This window comes from Lutra lutra, chromosome 17, assembly GCF_902655055.1.
Source record: "Lutra lutra chromosome 17, mLutLut1.2, whole genome shotgun sequence".
In the NCBI taxonomy this organism is placed as follows: domain Eukaryota; kingdom Metazoa; phylum Chordata; class Mammalia; order Carnivora; family Mustelidae; genus Lutra; species Lutra lutra.
In genome coordinates, this window is record NC_062294.1 from 24166352 (window position 1) to 24191948 (window position 25597).

General features: G+C 35.5%; 1 pseudogene; it reads left to right on the forward strand.

Annotated features, from left to right (window-relative positions):
- The window catches only part of LOC125088531 (AP-3 complex subunit beta-2-like), a 71800-nt pseudogene that overhangs the window by 21430 nt on the left and 24773 nt on the right, over positions 1-25597 (forward strand).

A 25597-nucleotide genomic window follows, 5' to 3' on the forward strand; every position in this document is an offset into this window, starting at 1 on the left:
CATAGGAATTACAGAGATCCTGAGGTAAGGAACAACTTTTTTTTTTTTTTAAACAGCAAATTTGTATTACTTTACAAAGTAAAGGATGCCTGAGCCATCCCTGACACTGGGATATTCAGAGAGTAGGCAACTACAATTTAGGGCTCCAGCAGAGACTATTCAAACATCAGGCAGAATGATTGGAATTTTTCATTCTAGAACTGCATGCATTTCTTTATATACTTCTTAGACATTAAGAGTCTAACACAATGGTGTAAATGTTAGAATTTAAATTAGAATATTCTCACTAAGATGTGTAAGATTTTAGTTGCTCAAATTTGAGCCAATATTAAGTTTAGTTTCACAAGCATCATTATTAAAAAATACATTTTTGAAAGTTGAGAAATAACTCTAAAATCCTTGAAGTTTCATTTCCACTCAGAGAGCTGACTCATAAACCAAATTAAACATTTCCTAAAAATGCCATCCAAAGTCTAGAAGGGTCATTTTATTTTGGGGGTGCATATTTCAGAGCTGCATGACATTTTCTTAGAGTCTTGTTTTATGTTGTAAAATATTACACTAAAATTGAAGTTAAGGTTAACAGACTTTAGAGCTCATTTTTTTAAAAAAGGAATATATGTCAATTTTGGCCTTTTATGCAAAATGAAAGCCTCCGAAGCACAGACATAATGTTGTTTAATAAAGGCTAATTTAAATTCATCATGTACTCAATGCCTTCACAGGAGGGGGTTTGGGGTAGAGAGGAGTTTAACAAAAAGTTTCTCCAATTAGGGTGAACTACAAAATGTTCTTTGATTAATTGGTTCACTGGTAAAATTCTGGTTTTGGCCAGTAGATGAACTCAGGTCACCTGTTCAAAACAGTCCCTTTTGATGGGTCCACCAGGGAGAAATGCACTTCAACCTCACTCTCTCCCACTTGAAGCATCTCTAGGTTAGCACTTTGAAAGTTATTTCACTGCTGACCTTGGCCATTTCAATTTTCAGGCAACTGACTTGCAGTCATTAGCAGCTTCCTCACAAATCTGCTTTCTCCTTGTGCATTCTAAGGATAAGTGTGTCTCTATTCATTATGTCACTTGTCATTTATTTTCTTGCACTGAATATATTATAAGAATCATACTTGGCAGGATCATAGATGAACTTTGTCACTTAAAAACTAGCTTTGGATTATCTGCAAACTTTCCAAAAGATCTTTTTTCGGATTTTCTTTTTAAGTTACTAAATGTTGTAAACAAGTGGATGCTCGCAATTATGTTTTTTTTTTCTTTTTCTCAATATGAGGAGAGAGAAGTAGAGGGGGCACATGAAGAAGGAAAAGGAAGAAAAAGAAGAAAGGGAGGATATAATATATAAATTATATATTTGCTAAGTATTATGCTGATTTAATATATTTTTCCTTTTTTATCTTCTTGGCAACTTATTTTTACTTTCTTAGTTCTATTCTTTGTTCCCCTCACCCTTAATTTACAAGAAATATCAGTTATACATCAATAAACTCTACCTAATTAATGTAAACAATTTGGTGAGTTTGGAGATATAACACACACACACGCACACACTCATGTTAACATCACCAAAATCAAGTAATAAATATATTTATCATCTTCAAAAGTTTCCTTGTGTTTGTTCTGTTAAACAGGGAGGTGGCACATAAGAACAATGAACATGAGATCTACTGTCTTAACAAATTTTTAAGCTCAGTGTACCTTCTTGCTCAATACAGGCACTATGATATACAGGAGATCTCTGAAATTTACTCATCTTATATAAATTTATACCCATCTTCCTGAATTCCCCTAGAAAGCACCAATCATCTATTGTCCATTGTCTACTTCCATGCATTTAACAATCTCCAATGCCTCATTAAAGAGGAATTATTCATAATCATTCATCCCACTGTAACTAACTTGCTTCCCTTTTCATAATGTCTTCTGGGTTTCACGAGGGCAGAACTTAATCTAAAACACGAAGTGCTGGACTTGCGAACCGACTGTAAACGAGACCTGCATGGTCTTGTTTCCCTCAATGCTTCTCATTATGGATCTTACCAGTCTTCGTCCAGTGGAGCTTCAACAATATTGGAGGATTTGAAGTAAGCCTTTGTTAGTCACTTCCGTTGGTTGTTTTTCATTTTTATTTATCACCAATATGTAAAATTCCACTATTGAATTTCTCTCTCCTTTTACCTTGCACCACAGATTTTATAGCTGTTTTATGGTACTCAGCTACTTGGCCTTTCATTTCCTCCGCTGGAATTGTGCCATTTTATAGATTTCCACCCCTGGGTGAATCTAAGATTCAAGAAGCCTTTTATCTCTTATTCACATCCCACAGTATTCTCTAACATTTATTTTCAAATTGGTTTTCCATGTCAGTAAACAAAACACGGAGATGACACTTTGAGGAACAAATTAAAAAGACAAGCCACAATCCATTTTTAGTTTCTAGAGATATTTTGTGCTGAAGTCACAGGCTTCCATTATTCAAGACAAATTAAGATTTATAAAATTGCATTCCATCTAAATGTATGGACATAGCATTGGCAACTGTGGATTTATGAAATAAAAGAGATGCATTTTACTTTGGCTCATAGCAAGGCTGTTCAAATGATAATAAACTGGAATTATCATTTAAAAAGATCTCTTATTTTCCTGTAAAATGACAGTAGCTACTTAAAAAATTTTTTACTGAGAATTTTTTTTTTTACCTAAACTAATGAAGGTAACTCTTCTTTTATGTTATAAAATGGACTGATTTTTAAGTATCTTTTCACAATTTTTTTATCAAGGTGTATTACATGGATTCATAATTTCAAAATTATAAAGACTATTATTTCTCTTAAAAACCTTAAGCAGAGAGTTTAACAGGATTTCTCCAAAGTTTAATTTTGACTAAGTGGTCGGTTTCAAAATTAAATCTCAACACTGAGCAACTTTTAAATTTAATTGGTTTCTTTCTTAGCTTTCGGTCTATACCACATGATCAAATGGTCTCACTTCATGCAAAAATACGAAATTATTTTTACTGTAAAAAGGTAACTGTAAAACTTGGCTCACAGCTTCTTTTTCATGATTTTCCTACCTTTGAGGCAGTATGTAAACAAATTCATGCATAACTGTCCTGCTTCCTATACAGAACCCAATTACTTTCTTATTTAGAAGCCTGCTTTTTACTAAAGGTGGCATTAAAACAGTAAGAACTCCTTGATACTGTATCATAGAAAAAAATCTTATTTCTTTCCACTGTGTTTTATAAACTTTCATAATGAAGTCTTTAAATGATAATCTTTGGATAAATTAAGTCTGTGTTCTTGTTAATGACCATACCCAAACTCAACAGCAGGGTAGCCTCTCGGATACCAAAAATTTGTGCCAAATATATTCTAGGACACTAAGTTCTGGATCAATTTTAGGCTGATCCAATAGCCCATCAGTGCTGGATTCTGATGAAATTTCCATCAGCTGGAAACTTAACATTTTTTATTATTTGCATCTTTCCCTCATTCCTTTCTCTCCCACCTTGACATTACCAAATTGTTTTAGCAGACATATGTTTTGCCCTATTAAATTTTATTGCTGATTTCTGACTAATTCATTAAGCACACTGCCAAGATATTTTTGGATCCTGATTTTATCAGAATCTGAAATATAATCATTTTCCTTCCCAGTGTCCCAAACTTATCATTCACCTCCAGAATTCCTTCTCATTCTAGCCATTTTATAGCCAAACTCATCAACATTTATGGCAATTCTAAAACCACAACACCCCTTCTGAAATATATTTCACTGCTCATCCAGAAATATAGTGTTTTCCCAATTTCAAGGTATCAGGGTAAAGGTCTTAAAATGTGCATATATATGTGTGTGTGTGTGTGTATAATAATCTGAAATTTTGATGCTCTTTTCTAACCCACTTATGCCATAATCCCTTTTATGTACCACTGAAACTATGTAATCAGGTTTTTTATTTTTATCTATGACTATGTCAGAAGGAAGATTTTTTTTTAAAGGAATATACTAATTTTCTTTCTAAAAGTAAGTTTTAATTATTTCAATAAAAGGATATAATTATTTCAATTACTAATAACATTTTGTATAATTACTATAGTCTCTGTAATTTCTAAATGCTTAAATTTTAATTTGTAACAAATTCCTGAGTAGGTTTTAAAATACAGATAAGCTCAAGGTGTGTTGTTGTTGTTTTAATCTAAGGAGTAGTTGAGACAAAAGCATAAATATAAATTCTTATTGGTTCTGCATGTTCATTTTTGTTTTAGAATCGATGTATTTTAGATTCTGCCTCCTCCCTCCATTCTGCCTATAGTTTGCTGGATTTTACTCATCTCCACAACCTAACTTGGGCTTAAACCCACATCACAGATCTCCTGTAGAGTTAATATTCACCTAACCAGTCTCTTCTGAGATTCTTCTCTAGGCTTTTAATGTCTATGTACTCCTTGCTCCCAGTTAGCAGGAAATAATGTCATTGATTGGGATCCACCGCCCCTCCTTGTTTTCTTAGTAGACATACAATCCTTTTATTTTTATTATTAACAGAATATATTTTTCAGAGCACATTTAGGTTTACAACAATGAGCAGAAAGTAGAGTTTCCATATACACTCCCCCAGCCCTGGCTTACAGTTTCCCTAATTATTAACATCCTGAATCAGTGCAATACATTGTTTACTATCCATAGACCAATACTGATACATTATTATCAACCAAAGTAGTTTATATTAGGATTCCCACTTTGTGTTGTACAGTTCTATGGGTTTTGATAAATGCATAATACCATGTCTTCACCATTAGACTATTATATAGAATAATTTTAGTGTCCTAAAAATGCTTTTGTCCACCCTCTCTCCTGGCAACCACTCAACTTTTACTATCTCTATAGTTTTGCCTTTTCCAGATTGTTCTGTAGTTGGAATCATACAGTATGCAGTCTTTTCAGATAGCTTTATAGTAAAGGGCATTAAAGTTCTTCCATGTCTTTTTATGGCTTGATAGCTCATTTCTTTTCTTTTTTTTCTTTTTTTTTTTTTCAGAACTGTGAACGGTTTATTGGGGGGATACCAGGAGAGACAAAGCACAGGGGACGATAGCTCATTTCTTTCTACCAATGAGTAATATTCCGTTGTACAATATAACGGACTTACGTATTCACCTATTGAAGAACATCATGGTTACTTCTAAGTCTTGGCAATTATGAATAAGGCTGCTATAAACATTCATGTGTAGATGTTTGAATGGACATGTTTTCAACTCATCTGGATAAACATCTAGGTACTAGGTATTAATGGTAAGACTGTGTTTAACTTTGTAAGAAACTGCCTAATTGTCTTCTAAGGTAGCTTACCATTTTTTATTCCCACCAGCAATTAATAATTCCTATTCTCCATATCCCCACTAGCATTTGATGTTAGAGATTAGGATGTTAGCCATTCTAGTAGGAGTTTGGTGATATCTTAATGCTGTTTTAATTTGCAGTTTCCTAATGACATGATGTTAAACATCTTTGCATATGTTTACTTGCTGTCTATCTTCTTTGGTCAACTGCCTGTTTAGATCTTCACCTTTTAAAATTGGTTAATTTATTTTCTTACAGACTTACAAATAGTTTCAAAATATAAATTTAAGGCAAAATCCTTTCTAAAGCACACTCCTATCAATAGTCCTTCTCTGTTCTTCTTGGAAATGCTCTTTCAGTTCTATATATTCTATTAAACTATATTAACAACTGCAATTATTTGCTTACACATTTGCCTCCTCCGTAGATGATGATGAAGTCTATCAGAAGAGAATCTTATCTGTATTCCCAGCCAGGTACATTTGCAGGTACAGTAGAAGCATTCATGAAATGATTTTGAGTGGTTATCATTACTGAATTCAGCTACAGCAGACTCTAAAGCAAGTGCCTAAGACACCGTCTCAGACATATGGTAAAATTCCTTGTTTCAAAAACAGAAAGTAACAATTCATGGTTTTTGCAGGAAGAAGAAAACATCTGACCCATCTATCAGACGTTTTAAAAACCATTTGATTCTTTATTTCTACTTCATCCTCTGATTTCCTAACATTAGGAAGACCTGGGAGTTAGACTTTGGCTATACCATTTGAAAATGAAAATCCATTTCCTTTAACCTGAGCTTTTACTAAGGATCAGGAAAAAGGAAGTTTTAAGCACGTATTGATCAGTTCCAGCTAGTCAGTAATTGATTTTAATGAGAGGATATGAAGAAAGTGGTGGAATCATTTTGACCTTCTTAAGTAGATCCAATTCAAGAAACAAAGCACTATCATCATCATTATTGTTTAATTCAGATAGATTTTTAGATATAATTTTGGAAAGTGGGAAAATAAAGATGAATTTAGTAATATTTGGTACAATTCAGAATGTGCATACATTTTCTGACTCAGAATTCACTCTAGGCCATTCACTCTATGTTAACTTTCATACAAGCCCATAAGTAACTATATATATCTTTTTTTTTTTTCAGTAATCCAAAATTCATTGTTTATGCACCACACCCAGTGCTCCATGTAATTCATGCCCTCCTTAATACCCATCACCAGGCTTAATACCTCCTTAATACCCCCCACCCCGCTCCCCTCCAAAACCCTCAGTTTGTTTCTCAGAGTCCACAGTCTCTCATGGTTTGTCTCCCCCTCTGATTTCCCCCAGCTCACTTCTCTCCATCAACAAATGTCCTCTGTGTTATTCCTTATGCTCCACAAGTAAGTCAAACCATATGATAATTGACTCTGCTTGACTTATTTCACTCAGCATAATCTCTTCCAGTCCCATCCATGTTGATACAAAAGTTGGGTATTCATCCTTTCTGATGGAGGCATAATACTCCATATATATCACTTTTAATTGAAAAATACAAAAAATAATACAAACAACCACCAATATATTTATATGACGGAATGCTGTACACCACAAGAAGGGAGGGAAGGAGGGAGGGAGGGAGGGAGGGAGGACACACCAATATGAGTAGCTCTCAAAGACAATGTTAGGTAAAAATTCAAGTTGCAAAATTAAAAATACACAATGATATAATTTTTATATATTAGCAGTCAATATAGTTTACCTATATATGAATATGTTCTAAAATTGTTAGTAATATGATGCTAATGAATATGTTACTAAAAATTGACCAGGAAGATACAGACTATATCCAAACTAGCATGCCTATGTGAAAATGTGATTGAGGAAAATCTAAAAGAAAACCTTCTCTCTAATTTCTGTGTATAATTTTTTAAATGTTCTGAATTCCCAAATATTAAGATTTTTACAAGAATAGATATTGTTATATCTCTTTCTATGTTTAATTATAACTTTTGTTTTAAATACAAACAAATATTTTTAGGGAGAATTCATTTTCCTCTAATACATACTCCATTTCATGGGCTGTAAAACTGGTTTAAGAAAGAGAATATCACACTAGTTGGAAGCACCTCAGTGAAAAGTGAGTGGCCATGAAAGTTGTGGAGACCAATCCAAAGAAAGGAAATAGTAGCTAGCTGCCAAGAAGAAGATAGCCCACGTCACACCAGAGAGGACGAGATATGCTAGCATGCGTCTTATTATGTATGGGACCTTGGACAGGGTCTTTCTTTCCTTCTGTAAAATGATGGGTTTAAATATATGTATCTATTCTATATCTTCCATCTTTAGAATATAATGGTCCTCTGAATATGTTCTATATGTTTTACCAATCCTCTCCATTCTTCCCTTTTAAAATTTTGATAATATAAGAAAAAGAAGAAAAACTATTATGATTTAAATCATTGGTTGCTACTCAAAAGCCATTTTGAGGCTTTTTCCTTCTCCAGGATGAGCCACCATCCGATAATGGCCAATGAGAGGTGAAGGAGTATCTGTTGGGATAAAGGAGGTTTTGAAAGGATCCCCCATTTTGGCCAAGATACAAGCCTTCCTATGGCGGATGCCATTATATGACACATAGTTCTTGGAGTTATATAGCAGAGCCATCCATTTTATGACTATGCAGTGGCAAGCTGGAATATAAAATGTTAGCTCACTAACATCATCTGTGTTCAGTCACTGCAAGTTTATGAAATGAAGTCATCAGTTGGCTTTTTTCCTTGAGTTATTGTTTTTCTTTTACTTGCATCTTAATGGTTCTACATATGTTCTCTTAGTTCTCTCCATTGAAGCACACTACTTTCCACCATAAATGTTTACTCAAATTGACCCATATTTTGATTATGTCTCCCTATGACAAGATGTTTGAGGCCAGGAAACTAAATAAATAGCCTAGTACTGGTTTTTTTTTTTTTTAAGATTTTTTATTTATTTGTCAGAGAGAGAGGGAGAGAGAGCGAGCACAGGCGGACAGAATGGCAGGCAGAGGCAGAGGGAGAAGCAGGCTCCCCGCCAAGCAAGGAGCCCGATGCGGGACTCGATCCCAGGACGCTGGGATCATGACCTGAGCCGAAGGCAGCTGCTTAACCAACTGAGCCACCCAGGCGTCCCAGTAGTACTGGTTTTTTTTTAAATATTAAAGAAAGAGGACCTACCTCACACTATTTGAAACTCAGGTCAAGAGAAAAATTGAATTATTTTTGGTAATCCTTAGTACAAAACAGATTCTCAATACAGATAAAGTACCCCTATCTTTGTAACACAGTGAAAGGGAGATATATGAAAAGTTAGCTCGTGGTAGTAGAACAAGACAACTGTGGACATTACCAGTAACAGGTTGATTGTGGTCTGAGTGGGCAAAAACAAAAGGAAAATAAACAACAACAAACAGTAATAAAGATTCTAGAGCTACCATCTTTCTCAAAGAGAACGGTAAAGCAATCAATGTTTATCCCATGCCATGACCCTCAATTCTATGAAACTTAAAGTACACCAATTATGTACATTTTCTTTGACCCCACTACTTAGCTGTAATAAACCCAGAAAATTTAAACTGAGTCTCCCTTCCCATTCATAAAATATGGATAGCAATAATTGTATCAGAGGATTAATCAAAAATAAGATTAGAGAAAGAAATAGAGTGAGCATCTAGAATGACTAGTGTATTATAGGCACCCAATAGTATTCTCAGTTTCCTTATTACATTTGTTTTTGATTCATGCATAAACTTTTTACTTTCTATTCCTCTGAGCTTGGTAAGGGACTGCAGAAGAAAATGAGAAATAATAAGTATAATTTTATACACACACATACATACACTAGATTTGAGAAGTAAAGTAATTTTTTGGAATTCCTCCAATCACCACACCTATTGGCACCTTCATATATCACCTTACACACACAAGCTAAGACGAAACAAGCTACAGTCCCTGAGCGCAAGAAACCTAGGGTAGCTTCAAAATCCAGAAAAAAATGTCAATTTCTTGTCAATTTTCTCACTCTTTGCTTTCATTACCATACACCCTTTCTCCCTATAGGCATCTCTACTATAAAAAAAAAAAAAAAAAAAGACTCAGATAAGATATGATGCAGTTCCTTTGCTTACCAATATCTACCTATGTAAATGCATCCAATTTTTCTATCTCTACTACCATAAGGCGTTCCCTGATCCTTCCACTAAAAAACAGCATCTCTCTAGTCTGACACCCAGTGTACTTTACTCATGACCCTTAAAAAAAAGAAAAGTACTTTTCTACATATTACTATGTACTATCATTATTTTGACATATTTTTCTTTCCCTGAAAAAGAAAATAAGATCATCATCATCATTTTTGAGCATTACCATATATAGCCTGAATTGTGCACTACTGGAAATTCAGCACGTATGTGTGAAAACGTGAATGCATATGCAGAAACTTGATGATAATAACTATATTGCATTGAGGAAGTTCAAGGGACTGTGCCAGGTGCTGAAATATCTTGTGCAATGTATTATATAGAAGATATATCCAAAATATTATATTCATTTTATAGAAGAGGAAATAAAATCACATAACTTATTAGCAAGAAATTCAGAATAGACACTCAGAAAACTCAGTAAGGATAAGCAGTTTGTCCACAGTCACACAGCTAGGACAGGAATTTGTCATTTGAATATTTCTCTTTGAAGTTATCAGATAATCCAATTTATTTTTTTTATTTATTTATTTTCAGCATAATAGTATTCATTGTTTTTGCACCACACCCAGTGCTCCATGCAATCCGTGCCCTCTCCAATACCCACCACCTGGTTCCCCCAACCTCCCACCCCCCGCTGCTTCAAACCCCTCATATTGTTTTTCAGAGTCCATAGTCTTTCATGGTTCACCTCCCCTTCCAATTTCCCCCAACTCCCTTCTCCTAACTCCCCTTGTCCTCCATGCTATTTGTTATGCTCCACAAATAAGTGAAACCATATGATAATTGACTCTCTCTGCTTGACTTATTTCACTCAGCATCATCTCTTCCAGTCCCATCCATGTTGCTACAAAAATTGGGTATTCATCCTTTCTGATGGAGGCATAATACTCCATAGTGTATATGGACCACATCTTCCTTATCCATTCGTCCATTGAAGGACATCTTAGTTCTTTCCACAGTTTGGCGACTGTGGCCATTGCAAATAATCCAATTTAAGTCATTTTACTTAAATGAAATTTATTGCCTCATTAGACTAAATGTTGGGAGGTCAATCTTGGGGATGATTTGATACAAAGTTTCATGGTATGAGCTCTGACTTATTTTTCAAAAACTACCTTAACTGTCACTTCCTCTATTTAAAGACTTCTTCCTCAGGATGGCTGTCTTGTGATAGCAAGTAGTTGCTGATATTCAGACCTCCCCTCTACACCCCACATCTTCCAGAGCCGAATGCACTGACTGTTAGGAAGGCTTCTTATAATTTATGGAATAACAAGTTAGAAGCTTCCCTAAAGTCCCCCAAAAAATCTCTCTCCTTATCCAGTCTGGGATAGCTACCCATATTTGTTAACATCCAAGATGGCCTAGACCTCTGGCAAGAGAGAAGGCCCAACCCCATCCATTCACTAACATAAATTGGGCATGAATAGATCTTCTGGAAAGAAAATTAGATTACATTTTGTGGAAAAGGCCGTTGAGAAGCAGGGATTGGATCATGTGACATCAAAGCTGGTATTCTTTAAAATTAGCCTCTGAGGCTCCAGGCTCTGTTGTAAGAGAAAAGATCATTTCTCTTTTGGCTACCTCAACCACTATGCGGGAATTTTCAGAGCCTTTAGCAGTACATAGATGTACAAATACGGTTTCCAGATTTCTCTCTTTTCCAAAACCCTGCCCTTTCTCCCTAGGGCACATTGCCTGTTCTTTTTAGCCAACCCATCCTTCAGCAGTCGGGGCCGCGTGAGTGCAGCTCAAATGTAATGCCAAACAAATCAAAAGAATAGCTGTCAGGCCTTCACCGGAAACAATATCAGCCTCGTCTATTCATACAGAGAGCAGAATGGAAGTGACACAAATAAAATGTAATGGAATAAAATGTATTGCTCAATGTACAGTAACAAGGAACTATTGGTTGACAATTTTTTTTTTCCTCTCCTCACTACATTTCAATATGTTTTTCTCTAGGATTTCCACATAGTCTTAGTTAATCATGTGCTTCCATCAATCCTGAACACATAGTGGAGACACAATAAATGTATTTTTAGGAGTGAACAAATATGTGGATTAATTAAATCAGGCTCAATAAACCAGTTATAGAATGTATACTGAGAAATGCAGAATCTGGAAGTTGGAAAATAATCTTGGCCTAAAAGCCATCTGATCTACCTCTTTTCCCCGAAAATTAATCTTTTCCACTGAGTTCCCGATGTGTAGTTATTTTGATACTAGTTCAGTATCTCTGGGAAGAAAATTCATTATCCCATGGATCACTTAATTCCAAAGACATTAAGTGATAATATCTGAGAGTTTCTGATACTGAAGTACAATATGGCCCCTGCAGCTCCCTCCCACTGAACCCATCCATGACGGTTTATAGGAATTCGAAAAGTATTATGGTTATATCAACCAATACTGTCGCCTTTGGATCTATAACATGTCTATATGACAAGAGAATTATTAACACATAATATAGTTTCAAATAAAAGCATATGGTGCCTTTGAATCTACAACTTTTCCTTAACACCATTCTCTTCTCTCCCAATCAACTATATTTTTAAAATTAGAAAAAAACAGATGAATGGAAAGGGGAATTGATAAGCATTTGGGGGTATCTAATATGTCCATGCATTTCGCACACTCCATCACCTTATCTTTGCAATGTTAGCACCAAGTAGGTATTGCTATTAATTTAATTCTCAGAGGAAATAGATATAATAAATTTAAGTAATGTGCTCAAGGTCACACAGCAGATCAATTATGGAGCTGGCACTTGAACCTATCTGGAACTTGTGTCTATCCAGCTAGAAAGTCCATGCCTTATACCCTATATTCACTGCCTTCCAGCTATGTTTATCATTTCTTTCCTAAACTGCATCAGAAAAAAAAAAAAAAAAATCCAGAGATATTCTTGGCAAAAGACTCATTTGATAAAACACACATGCCATTGGTTCTTCTCTAACATTTAACATTTGTGATACTGTTTGCCGAACGAAGAGAAATGCTAAGACTCCAGACCAACTGTTTACTGAGCAGATTATTCCTGATGGCCTTCTGCTTAAAAGTTTAAAATTAAAAATAGAACGCTATTCACTATGTGCCCCTGCCAAACCGTGTGGGAGCAGCAGCACAGGCTGCAGGGCAAGGCTCCCGAAGCTTGAAGCTCAGCAATACATCTTCCTTTGCCCCCAGTGTTAATATCCTCTCTCCTTTTCTTTCAGAACAGAAAATAGTAACTAATAGCTTTAATAGCTGCCACTTTCATCACTTTAACTGCGAATAAACTCAGTTTTTCTTCCATCCTTCAGAATCTACAGACCACGCATGACCACCTATGGCTGTATGGAGTCCTGCAACTACTGCTTTGAGGGAATTACCGCAGTGCTTCCCCAAATATGTCTCACCACAGAAATGATAAATAGTGGCAAAGAAGCAAGAATAGGATCTTGGGAGACTGTAAATATGTCCCTCAGTTCTCTGAATGTACTTTGGGTTTCTTACCTCGAGGGAATGTGGCTGTAGTTGTCTTATGTGCTGGGAGTAAATGAGAGTGCTCTTTTCTAACAAAACTTGGAGAGTGGAGGGATTTTGCCTGGGGAAGAGGTAGAATAAAATAAAATATTTCTGTTTGTCTTGATCTATTTAGCCAGGGAGAAATGTATGTGTTGGTGGAGACACTGTTAGTGATTCTGCAGTCAAATGTGTTAGAGTGTTTTATGAGCAGCAGGTCACATTGGAAGGAGTACCAGAATTGGGGGAAGCAGGCCTGGGTTTAATCTCCCTCCTTGCCACTTGCTGGCTGCGTGATCCAAGGAATGTAATCAAAGTTCTCTGAACCTTATTTTTTCCAGCTGTAAGATTGGGCAGTATTAGCCTACCTTGCAGAATTCCCATGGGGATACAGTCACCAGATTTGGCCAATAAAAACACAAAGCTCCTAGTGAAATTTGAATTTCAGATAAACAGCATTTTTTTTAGTATGTCTCAATACTGCATGACATATACCAAAAATGATCTTTTATCTGAGGTTCAAATTTAAATGGGTGTCCTATTTTTTATCTGGCAATAAAATGCTTGACACAGATTTGTTGCTGAACAGAATTTATTTCCCTCTCTACCTCTTACATTTTAGTTCCATGCTCCACCCAAGGACTCATTTTTTAACTGTCAAATGAGTCAAAATTTAATTTTTTCAAGCCATACATTAGGAGAGCATTATATTTTTTTCTTTGGTGAGCACCATCTAAGAATAAAAAAAGGAATTTCTGATTCTTGTCATCAAAGATTCAAAGTATCAAGATTGAATCTCTTTTAATAACTAGGGTAGGAACTAAACCAGTTCGTCAACTAGAAAATATAGATTCGAATACCTGAGTTTATGCCACATCATTTTCTGTAGACACAGATATTTAATTTCATACTTCATTTGATCAAACAAAAAGGAAGTAATAGCAAAAGATAACTCTCCATTCATTTCAAAGGTGGAGAAATTAAGGCACTGACTGATTTAACGAATGATTTACTCACCAAAATACAGCCAATCAGAAGGTGGAAAGAAAATAAAATCAAAAGTCAATTCCCTGGATTCTAACAAAGTTTTATTTTTGTATTTGACCTCACAAAACGCAGAGAGGAGGAAATAAAACAGAATACATAGAAGTATTTTAAATACTTCAGAAAAAAAGAAAACAATATAACTGGAAACATTGTTATTATGTAGAAGCTAAGTATGCCATCATTAAGTCTACTTTCCAACATTCTAGTATTAAAATGAAGAGCTAGTAAGCCACATTTAAACAACATTTAAATTATATTAATGTACACAAAGGTTGGAAGTATGAAATATAGTTCTAATTTTCATTTTATAGTTGAGGTAAGTCTAGCCTTCTCTCACTGTGTTACTGAATTTAATTAAAAATATTTTCTCTGCTACTAAAAGTAGCCATTTCTTCTTTTAAAAAATAATTATTAGAAACATATACCTTTATTTTTAATGTTTACCTACTAAATATAACATACACTACAGTAAGTGTATATTTGTTTTACCTACTACCCATAAGCAAGGTAATTTTAAATTATCTTTAGGACTATTGTAAAAAAAGAACATCTAGAATTCTTGGCCCTTAGATTTCAAGATACATATGTTCTAAAGCCCAAGGTGAGCAGAAAAAGAAATAATAAAGAGCAGAACAGAAAAAGAGGACATAGAGACTAAAAGAAAAAAAAAAAAAGGAAAAAAGTCAATGAAACCAGAAACTCATTCTTTGAAAAGATAAATAAAATTAACAAACCCTTAGCCTGACTCATCAAGAAAAAGAAAAAGAATTCCAATAAATAAAATCAAAGAATGAGAGAGGAGAAATAACACTGATGTCACAGAAACACACACACAAAAAAATTATAAGAGAATACTATGAAAAAATATATGCCAACAAACTGGGAACCTAGAAGAAATGGCCAAATCCCTAGAAACATATACTCTTCCAAAACTCAACTAGAAAGAAACAGAAAACCTGAATTGACCAATTACAAGAAACAAAATTGAATCAATAATCAAAAAAACTACCAAAAAAAAAAATAAAAGTCCAGAACCAGATGGATTTGTAAGTGAAGTCTACCAGACATTTAAATAAGAGTTAATACCTTTTTTTTTTAAATTTTATTTATTTATTTGACACAGGGAGAGATCACAAGTAAGCAGAGAGGCAGGCAGAGAGAGAGGGGGAAGCAGGCTCCCTGCTGAGCAGAGAGCCCAATTCGGGTCTCGATCCCAGGACCTTGAGATCATGACCTGAGCCAAAGGCAGAGGCTTAACCCATTGAGCCACCCAGGCACCCCGAGTTAATACCTGTTCTCTTCAAGCTATTCCAAATTGAGAAGAGAAAGAAAAGTTTCTAAATACATTCTATGAGGCCAGGATTACCCTGATAAGAACACCAGAAAAAGACACCACAAAACAAAACAAAAACAAAAACAAAAGATATAGGCTAATATCTCTGATGAATACAGATGCAAAAATCTTCAACAAAATATTAGCAAACAACATACAAAAAAATACATTAAAAAGATCATTCACCATGATCAGGTGGGATTTATTCTTGGGATGATTCAATATTTACAAATTAATCAACAGCATACACCACAACAGCAAAATGAAAGATAAAAATCATACAATCATGTCAATTGCAGGAAAAATATTTGACAAGATTCAACACCCAGTCATGATGAAAAAATTCTCAATGAAATGCATTAGATGGAACATACCCCAATATAATGAAGTCCATATATGAAAAATATAGTTAATATCATCCTCAATGGTGAAAAACTGATCTTTCCCTCTAAGATCAGGAAAAAGACAAATATATCCACTCTCATCACTTTATTCAAATTAATACTAGAAGTCCTAACCATAGCAATCAGACAAGATAAAGAAATGAGACATTAATATTGGTAAAAAAGTTAAACTATCACTATTTGTGGACAACATAATACTACACAGAGGAAGTCCTTAAGATTACACCAAAAACTATTAGAATAAACAAATTCACTGAAGTGGCAGGATATACAATTAATACCCAGAAATTGGTAGAATTTCTCTACATTGACAATGAAGTCACAGAAAGAGAAATTAGACCACCACCACCAATTATAAGTGCACCAAAAAGAACAAAATACCTAGGAATAAACTTAACCAGAGAGATGAAAGACCTATACTCTGAAAACTACAAAACAGGGATTAAAGAAACTGAAGATGAAACAAATGTAAAGGTATTTCAGTTTTATGGACTGGAAGAATGAATACTGTCAAAATGTCCATATTATCCAAAGCCATGTGCAGATTTAACACAATCCCTATCAAAATACCAACAGCATTTTTCACCAAACTAGGACAATTAATACTAACATTTATATGGAATTAAAGAAGACCTCAAATAGCCAAAGCAACCCTGAGAAAGAAGACCAAATCTGCAGGTATCATAATTCCAGATTTAAAGACATAATACAAAGCTGTAGTAATCAAAACAGTACAGTACTGATGAAGAGACACATAATTAATAGAACAGAATAGAAAACCCAGAAATAAACTCACAATTGTATGGTTAATTAATCTATGAAAAGGAAGCAAAAATATACAATAGGGAAAAGACAGTCTTTTCAATAAACTGTGCTGAGAAAACTGGAGAGCTACATGTAAAAGAATGAAATTGGGACACTTTCCAACTCCATACACAAAAATAAACTCAAAACCAATTAAAGACCTAAATGTGTAACCTAAAACCATCAAAGCCCTAGATGAGAACACAGGCAGTAATTTCTCTGACATCAGCCACAGCAACATTTTTCTAGCTATGTCTCCTAAGGCAAAGAAAAAACAAAAGCAATAATAAACTAATAAAAAATAATAAACTCAAAATATATATATATGTGTTGCCGAAGCAAGCACGGGACTGTGTCAAAATAAAAAGCTTTTGCACAACAAGGGAAACCACCAACAAAACAAAAAGACAACCTACTGAATGGGAGAAGATATTTTCAAATGATATATTCAGTAAGAGATTAATATTCAAAATATATCAAGAATTCACATAACTCAACACCAAAATAACAAATACTCCAAGTAAAAAATGGGCAGAGGACCTGAGTAGATATTTTTTTTCCCCAAAAAGACACACAGATGACCAACAGAGAGTACGAAAAGATGTTTAACATCATTCATTATCAGGGAAATGCAAGTCAAAAACAAAATGAGGTATCCTCTCACACCTCTTAGAATGACTACAATCAAGAAGACAAGAAACAACAAGAGATGATGAAGATGTTGAAAAAATGGAATTCCTGTGCACTGTTGGTGGGGTTCTCAAATGTACAGCCACTACAGAAAACAGTATGGAGATTTCTCAAAAAATTGAAAATAGAAATAACGTATGATCCATTAATTCCACTATTGGGTATTTACCCAGAGAAAATAATACTAACTAAAAAAGATACATGCATCCCTAGGTTTAGTGCAGTATTATTTACAACAGCCAAAACATGCAAGCAATCTAAGTATCTAATCAACAGATGAGTGGATAAAGAAATGTGGTATATATACACACAATGGAATATTATGTAGCCATAAAAAGGATGAGCTCGTGTCATTTAAGATGGATGCTCCTAAAGGGTATATGCTAAGTGAAATAAGTCAGACTAAGAAAGACAAATACCATGATTCCACTTATGAGTGGAATCTTAAAAAATGAGTAAACAAACAAAAAGCAGAATGAGGACTATGACTACAGAGAACATACTGATGGCTGCCAAAGGGGATGCAGATGCAGACTGGAAAAAACAAGTGAAGGGGAGAAGGAGAGACAGGCTTCCAAATATGAAATGAGTAAGTCACAAGAATGAAAAACAGAGCATAAGGAATACCGTCAATGATACTGTAATAGCAATGCAAAGGGACATATGGTAGCTATACTTGTGATGAACACAGCATAATACTTAAATTTGTCAAACTGCTAAGTTGCACACCTGAAACTAAGTAAGGTTGTGTGTCAACAATACTCAAAAAAAGGTAAGCATTTCCTGTATTTGATATGGAACTTGGTATGTGTCCTGGTTTGTATTCCATTTAATTTATTTTCATTTTTCCAAATCTAAAATAAAGACTACTTTATTTTGGCAGTGGATTTGTTTATTATAAACTTAAAAAAAAAAAAAAAGATGAGCAAGATGGAAATAGCTTTTAAGTGGCTTACAATTAGTTTTATGTTCAAGAAAAACTGAATAAAACTAAACATATAAATAAGATTTTATATATCGTGATCAATTCTATATTGCAAAACTGAACATTGCTAAGAAAATAGACCTTAAAAGTCCCCATCACAAGAAAAAAAAATTATAACTATGTATGGGAACAAATATTAACTAGACTTACTGTGGTGGTCATTTGACAATATATACTAGTACCAGATCATTATAATGTACACTAGAAACTGAAAAAATGTTCATGTAATTTCAATTGAAAAAAAAAAGACTGTGAGAGAACTTATCTTACATTGGAATTGGCATCACAAACTAGGATATTAAAATGTTGGTTATGTTTTTCCAGGTATCTGCAATTGTGCTTTTTAGCATTTTGGACGATTCTCTCTAGTCCAGGTATTTTTAAGGAAATGGGATAGTCAGTGGTCTTCTATCAACGCCAAGTAATTGTTTTCATATTTCCTTTTTTTTCCAATCTAAATATTTCACGTTTCTATTTTTCTAAAGGCAGTGTGAGGTCCACAGGAGGAAGTCTAGGATGTTATCTTGACTTATAGATATGATGATAAAAGTTTAGGCTCACAGCTTGTTCCCACTCCTCTGACAGAGTGCAGCCTATAGCAATGTTCAGAGACAGGTTATCCAAAGCTGAATGTAGTTTGATTTTAGTAGTAAACATAGCCTACAGTTTGAACATATTGAATTTAGGTCCAAGCTGCACAGAATAGACAAGTAAGACTATTCCAATAAATAGCATGCTCTCCAATTAACTCTGTGCCTAAGACCTTTGTTTCCACCGCACCCCGCAATCCTTAGGAAGTTAAACTCCAAGTATAAATGGTCGATATACACTACAAACATATTGATGAAATATTTAGCCTGGATGCAAATGGGTTATGACATTAATTCATCCAGAAAATAGCTTTCTTGAATGTTCCATACCTGTCAGGCACTACTGTAAGGGCAAAGTCTCCAACCTTTTCCAGGTGATGATCTAAGGAAATAGATAACTATCATGCAAATTACAAATAATGAAGCAGATTATACTGGGTAAGTGCAGGGCACTATGAAATAACACAGCTAAGTATTAGGTAAGGGTACTCTGATGAATTAATATTTAATCTGAGACTCTGAAGAATAAGGAATGAGCCAAGCAAAGTAGAAGGAAGTCACCTCTTGTCAGAGGACCCTGAGGTACTGGGACCTGGGAGTATGGTGCTGACCAAGAGGGGGCAAGATCTTGGTGAACCATATAGGCCATTAAACTGAATCTCTAGAAAGTCAGTAGCAGGAGGACAACAGATTGATTTAGTATTCCTCTCTTTATGTGGATTAAGAATGCACCAAAGTTGGCAGGAATAGAGGCAAAAGAACCAAAAAAGACACTTACTGGAACTATGTAATGGCGGTGGAGATGGAGAGGATGGGTTGTTTGGAACACAAGTGCATTTTCTAAATGGATAAGTTTGTAGAATAAATACTCTTTGAGTAAACTCGAAGAAGCCTAAAAATCATACTGACAACCAAAAACGTTACAGAAACCCTCCAAGATGAACGACATTAAGAGATGAAATTAATATTCTATCCCCTGCAAAGGCATCATGGAACCACAACCTTCTAACAACAGAGTGAGCTCTCTTCTCCTTACCATGTACTTCTTACACCACCCTCTAACCATACTACTCTGTAATGGAGAGTAATGATGTACTTCCAACGTTTGCCACACCCAAAAAGGTCTTAGTCATGCCTACCCTCCTACTGCCTTTCTATCCAGCTCCATAAACAGTACCTTTCACCGAGCAAATTTTCAACACATGTCAACAGAGAATAAATGAATGACAGTCTCTACATCAAACGACTGGAATGAATGTGATTTAACATAGTTGTTACCAAACAAGTCATATGAGATAGGAACTCGCTCATCTCTGCAATCCTCCTAAATTATAAGAAATATGTTATCCCACAAAAGCAAAAAAGCACAGCTACAAAAGAGACATAGCAGTGATGACTACATGGGAACTTGACATAAAATGACTATAAGATATTTGTAATGCTCAAATTAGCATCATTAAAAAATTTAGCAAAGTGATTGTTTAGAATTTTAAAAGTAAAACAAACCAGATCATAGAATAGCTATACTGTTAAGTTAGATATTCTGGAGAAATGAAATGTTTTCTCTCTTAACAACTGATAGAATGACTTTTGCTGTCTGGAGTTCTGCATCTTAGGATTGCTATCAACTCCCTTAAGTTATTAAGATTATTAAGACTCAGAAAACACTCAAAATATAAAGAGATAATAGCAATAAACTTCTGGTAACAAGTTTGTTGCTAAAACTTATTTTTAAAGAAGTTAACCATATAGTCCCTTATTTCACAACACAACGCCATCCTAGACTCATGGTTAAGTCTTAGTTTAAAAGCAATTCCAGGGCGCCTGGGTGTCTCAGTCATTAAGCCTCTGCCTTCGGCTCAGGTCATGATCCCAGGGTTCTGGGATTGAGTCCTGCATCAGGCTCCCTGCTCGATGGGGAGTCTGCTTTTCCCTCTCCCTGCCTTTATCCTTGCTTATATGCTCTATCAAATAATAAAATCTTTTTTTTTTTTTTTTTAGAAAACCGTTGTTTAGTGGCATCAGTGAGAAAGAACGAGGGTTTGAAATGAACAATTCAACTGGAAGTTTATATATTTGAACTTTGCAGGGTCTATGTGTGGTATATTCCATTCCAGCAAAACTGCTTTAAGGGTCCCTGCATTCTCTGCCTTAGCCACCAAATTTCATCTCTTCAGAGAACCACTGATTATTCAACTAAACCTGCTAGTTTTATCAATGGCAGGGAGGCAGAGCATCTATGGAAAATTGATTATATGTTATATTAATTATACTCTATTATTTATATTTCTTTTATATAAATAATTGTAATACTGTATATGATATAGAGTGACTGCAAGACATTACTCTAATACAAATTCCACCATGCAGTTGCTACCTCTGCACTTCAAAAATATGGACAGAATGGGCAGGAAAGGTCAGGTAGAGGTCACTTATCACCATTTCAGAGAAACATTAGGTAAAGTTTATGTTGTGCTAAGACCGGCTGATCTTCTTGAGCAGTTTAAGAATCACATGGCAACATGCAGCAATAAAACTTAGTGGGCACGGAGAAAGTGCCAAAAATACAGCCCTGGGTGCTATTTGTGAATGTCACTCTGACCGGCAGATTGGTTCAGGGAGGTACTGGTCATCACAACAGGGCATTCAACTCAAAGAAACCAGATTGTGTTTTTTCACTACTATCTTCCACATCTAACCAACAGTCTTCAGCGGTGCTTTCTGCATTTCCCCCCAGCCACTGAACCAATTCCACAAATAGTTGAGTTCTCCTTCCTGATCTCGCAGTTTCACAAAAAAGATGTTTAGATATTTGCAAGAAGAACAAAATCAGGCAACTTTATTATCTATTTAGGACATTAGAGCTGCAGGGAAACTGCCTTTGCCCCAATAAACTTTTCCAAAACCCTCCCTCTTTATGTAAATCCTTAAAAAACTGCATGTTGGGGCGCCTGGGTGGCTCAGTGGGTTAAGCCGCTGCCTTCGGCTCAGGTCATGATCCCAGGTCCTGGGTTCGAGCCCCACATCGGGCTTTCTGCTCAGCAGGGAGCCTGCTTCCTCCTCTCTCTCTGCCTGCCTCTCTGCCTACTTGTGATTTCTGTCAAATAAATAAATAAAATCTTTAAAAAAAAAAAAAAAACTGCATGTAGAAACTCACCAAACAAGGATAAACGTCAAAACCTATTCCTACCATGTCTTTTGCTGAGGACCTGGCTCTCAGTAGTATCCCAGCCCTTAACCAAATGGAGAGGAGAATTTAAGATAATGCCCGTTGCAATGCTAGCACCTGGGGTACAAAGGAAAGCAATTCAAATGTGTCTCCTTCTCCCAAGGTGCTTAGGGTCCCTTTCCATTATCCTTTCTGTATATCTACACCATTTATTATTTTTCTTTGACATCCATTTCTTTCCTTTTCTAATTTCTTAACAAAATTATCATCTATAGACCTTTTTCTGGCTCCTTGGTCAACATTACTAATAGAAGTTGAGGTATAAATTAGGATCCATTCTCAAAAGAAAAGGCCACTATCGGATAGTCACCCACCCTAGGCAGTGGAACTCATTTAGAATCAATAGTATCAGGCTACCCGAGCAGGTATTAAATAGTAAGCCTGTCTGCAGAACGAGAATAAAAAAAGATATAAAAAGTGTGAAGGATCTGTTGAAACACAGTAGTAAGCATCATGCAGTAACTGTGAATGGCTGAGAAATCACAGGAGTTTAATAGACCTGCTGAGCATATCTAAGGAGAGGAATGACTTTTTTCTTTGAACAAAGTAGTTGCCTATGTCTGCAAGCACCATGAGGTCTTGAGGTTGGGACTGAAAACTTTTAACAAAATAAAAAAAAAAAATAAACCATTTAAAGTCTGTGTAAGATGAGAAAACTGTCTGTTATTTTTCAGCCACAAGTAATAATCATAGTAATAACAGTAAGAAAAAGAAGAAAATTAACTGCCATTAGTCATTGTTTTTATGAAAAGCATCTTATTATGCATTGTAAAAATTGTTTATCTGTGTGTTCTTTTCATCTTAGTATAAAATAAAACACTTATAATCAAAGTGGCTGGTGTGAAGGGAAAAATGTGTTTTCTTATGCCATGGAAAGGCTTCAGGTATGGCTGATTCCAGGCATATAACCAATGCCATCAGAACTCAGATGTTTTTGTTCTCTTTTCTTATATGGGGCTCCATTTACAGACAAGCTTTCCCCTCATAATGGCAGAGGCTACAAGCAACTCTAGATATCAAAGCTATCTTCTCAACAAGACCCAAAGAAAGCTCCAGATTCTTTTACTCAAAGGTGTTACAGCTGAAATCCAGTAGTCCTGATTACCGTTCTTGGATCTCTTACCTGACACTAATCCAGTGCCCTGCTGGGTCTGGCCTGATGTCTACCACATTTGACTTAGGTGGAATGAAGAGGAAAGTGGGGGGTGGGGGTAAGGGGTGGGGAGGGGAGGGTTCAACGTGGAACTTGGGATGCTGCTATACGTTTGGATGAATGATTGCTAGACTGTCACAGAGACCCTCTAGTCTATCAGAAAGAAAGAGAGAAAGAAGAGTTTGGGACTTAGATCTGAAGAATGCTCAATTCAGACCAGGAACCAATGTTTAAAAAACACTTACATGCAAGAGGAATTGCATAACACTGTCTTACAAAGTACACGTTTAAAACAAAAGTAAAGAGGGCTTAAAGAATTCAAGAACAAACTCCCACCAAGTTCTCTTTGTTTTCATCAGATTATCAAGGATGAGCTATACCCATATAGTGTGACTCATAGTACTGGGGAGAGAAAAGTGAACAGAAAAGGAATAAATGAATATTGCACATCTCAGTCCTCACCAAAAACTTCCTGAATGTAGCTATTTTATCAAAATTTCAGAGGGGAGAAAAGAGAAGATAAGAGAAGCAATGTAAAGTCCCTAAATAAACCAGCTAGTAAGGCCAGAGCTAGAATTTGAACCTAGATTGGGCTGACTCTAAAACAATTTCTAATCTTAGAACGAAGATCCACATCCTACGAAACAAAGTATTGAGAAATGTTTAGTATTCATCCTTTCTGATGGCTGAGTAATATTCCATTGTGCATATGAACCTCATCTCCTTTAGCCATTCATCTGTTGAAGGATATCTTGGCTCCTTCCAGTTTGGCTCTCGCGGACATTGCAGCTATGAACACTGGGGTGCAGGCACCCCTTCTGTTTACTGCATCTGTAAAATACCTTGGCTAACTGAATTTAAAGAAAAAAAAAAACCTTCCATTTTGTTAAAAACAAACAAACAAAAAGAACAAAAAGGAAAGAAAGGAGGGAGGGAGGGAGGGAAGAAAGAAAATGTTTAGCCAAAGAGTTATATTAAAGTGGGGCTCCTGGATGGTTGAATCGGTTAAGTGTTTGGCTCTTGGTTTCAGCTCAGGTCCTGATCTCAGGGTCATGATCTCAAGGTCCTGAGCTGGAACATCTTTTGGGGCCCCAAGTTCAGTGCAGAATCTGCTCAAGACTCTCTCCCTCTGTGCCTCCCCTCCACATGATGCATGTTCTTTCTTTCTCAAATCAATTGATCAATCGATCTTAAAAGTATCTTCCAAATATAAGATTTTCAAAACCATGAGGAAGTTCTCAGGTGGAAGTTTCCAGCAAAAAATGCATAGTGCATTGGTAAATTCATCCTGGTTATGAAGAAATTTGTAATTAAGGCAGAAAAGGTAATGATCTAGGTGTTAAGGTGAAAAAGATTACTGGTTAGCAGTCAGTGACCTGTCTATGTATGTGCAGATCAGCACACTGGTTTAAAAGATACAGAAAAAAAACTTTAGCACTTCTCAAATAGAATTCATATGTAAGAGGGACGGAATCCCATTTTGCCTCCAGATACAGTAAATTGAGATTGAAAATTTGAATGCTGAAAAACCGAACTCTCTGGGAAATGCCAGGAATCTGATTATTTAGAATGTGACTGTTGTTGCCTTCTATTGCACAGTATTCAGTCCCCTCTCCCCCGCCCATCTTCTCTGTGGCTAATGTGAGGGAATATTTGAAATGTGAAAAATAACCTTATTTTTTTCTATCCCTGATGGTGTTACCATATGGCTTTAGCATTTGGTTCCATCCTTTTCACCCTCCTACTATTTATTTATTTTAATCACTACTCGTGATTAGTAAAAAGAAGGTCTCTGAGAGTCTATTCCTGGCTATATTCTCACTCACAGTTTGGCCTCAGATCATTTGATTTCCCGTAGCTGCAGAGACTGCCATCTTTAAATGAACATAATGTTACTCACCAGTTGAATGAAATCCTTAAAAATGATAGTTCCCTATATTTTAAGAGTTTCTATTATCTGTGGATTCTTTTTCCTCCCTAAGATCCAAAACCATCTGTGCCTTCTCGTTTATGACCAAGACTTTTCTGAGTTTTGAATTTGCTTAGAGCTGACAAAACACAACATCTGGATTTCAATTCAAGGAGGAAGGCTCATTTGAAAGCTTTTTAATGCCCCTGGACCACAATGAGATCAAATTGAAGAACATTTTTTTATAAGTTGAGTGCAAATGAATTAGAAACATGTGGATTAAATTTCTCTTAAACCTCAAAGGGAATTTAAATATTAAGGAAAAGTGCTTTGCAAACTGCTTCTTGGCTTCTGCCAAAGTCAGA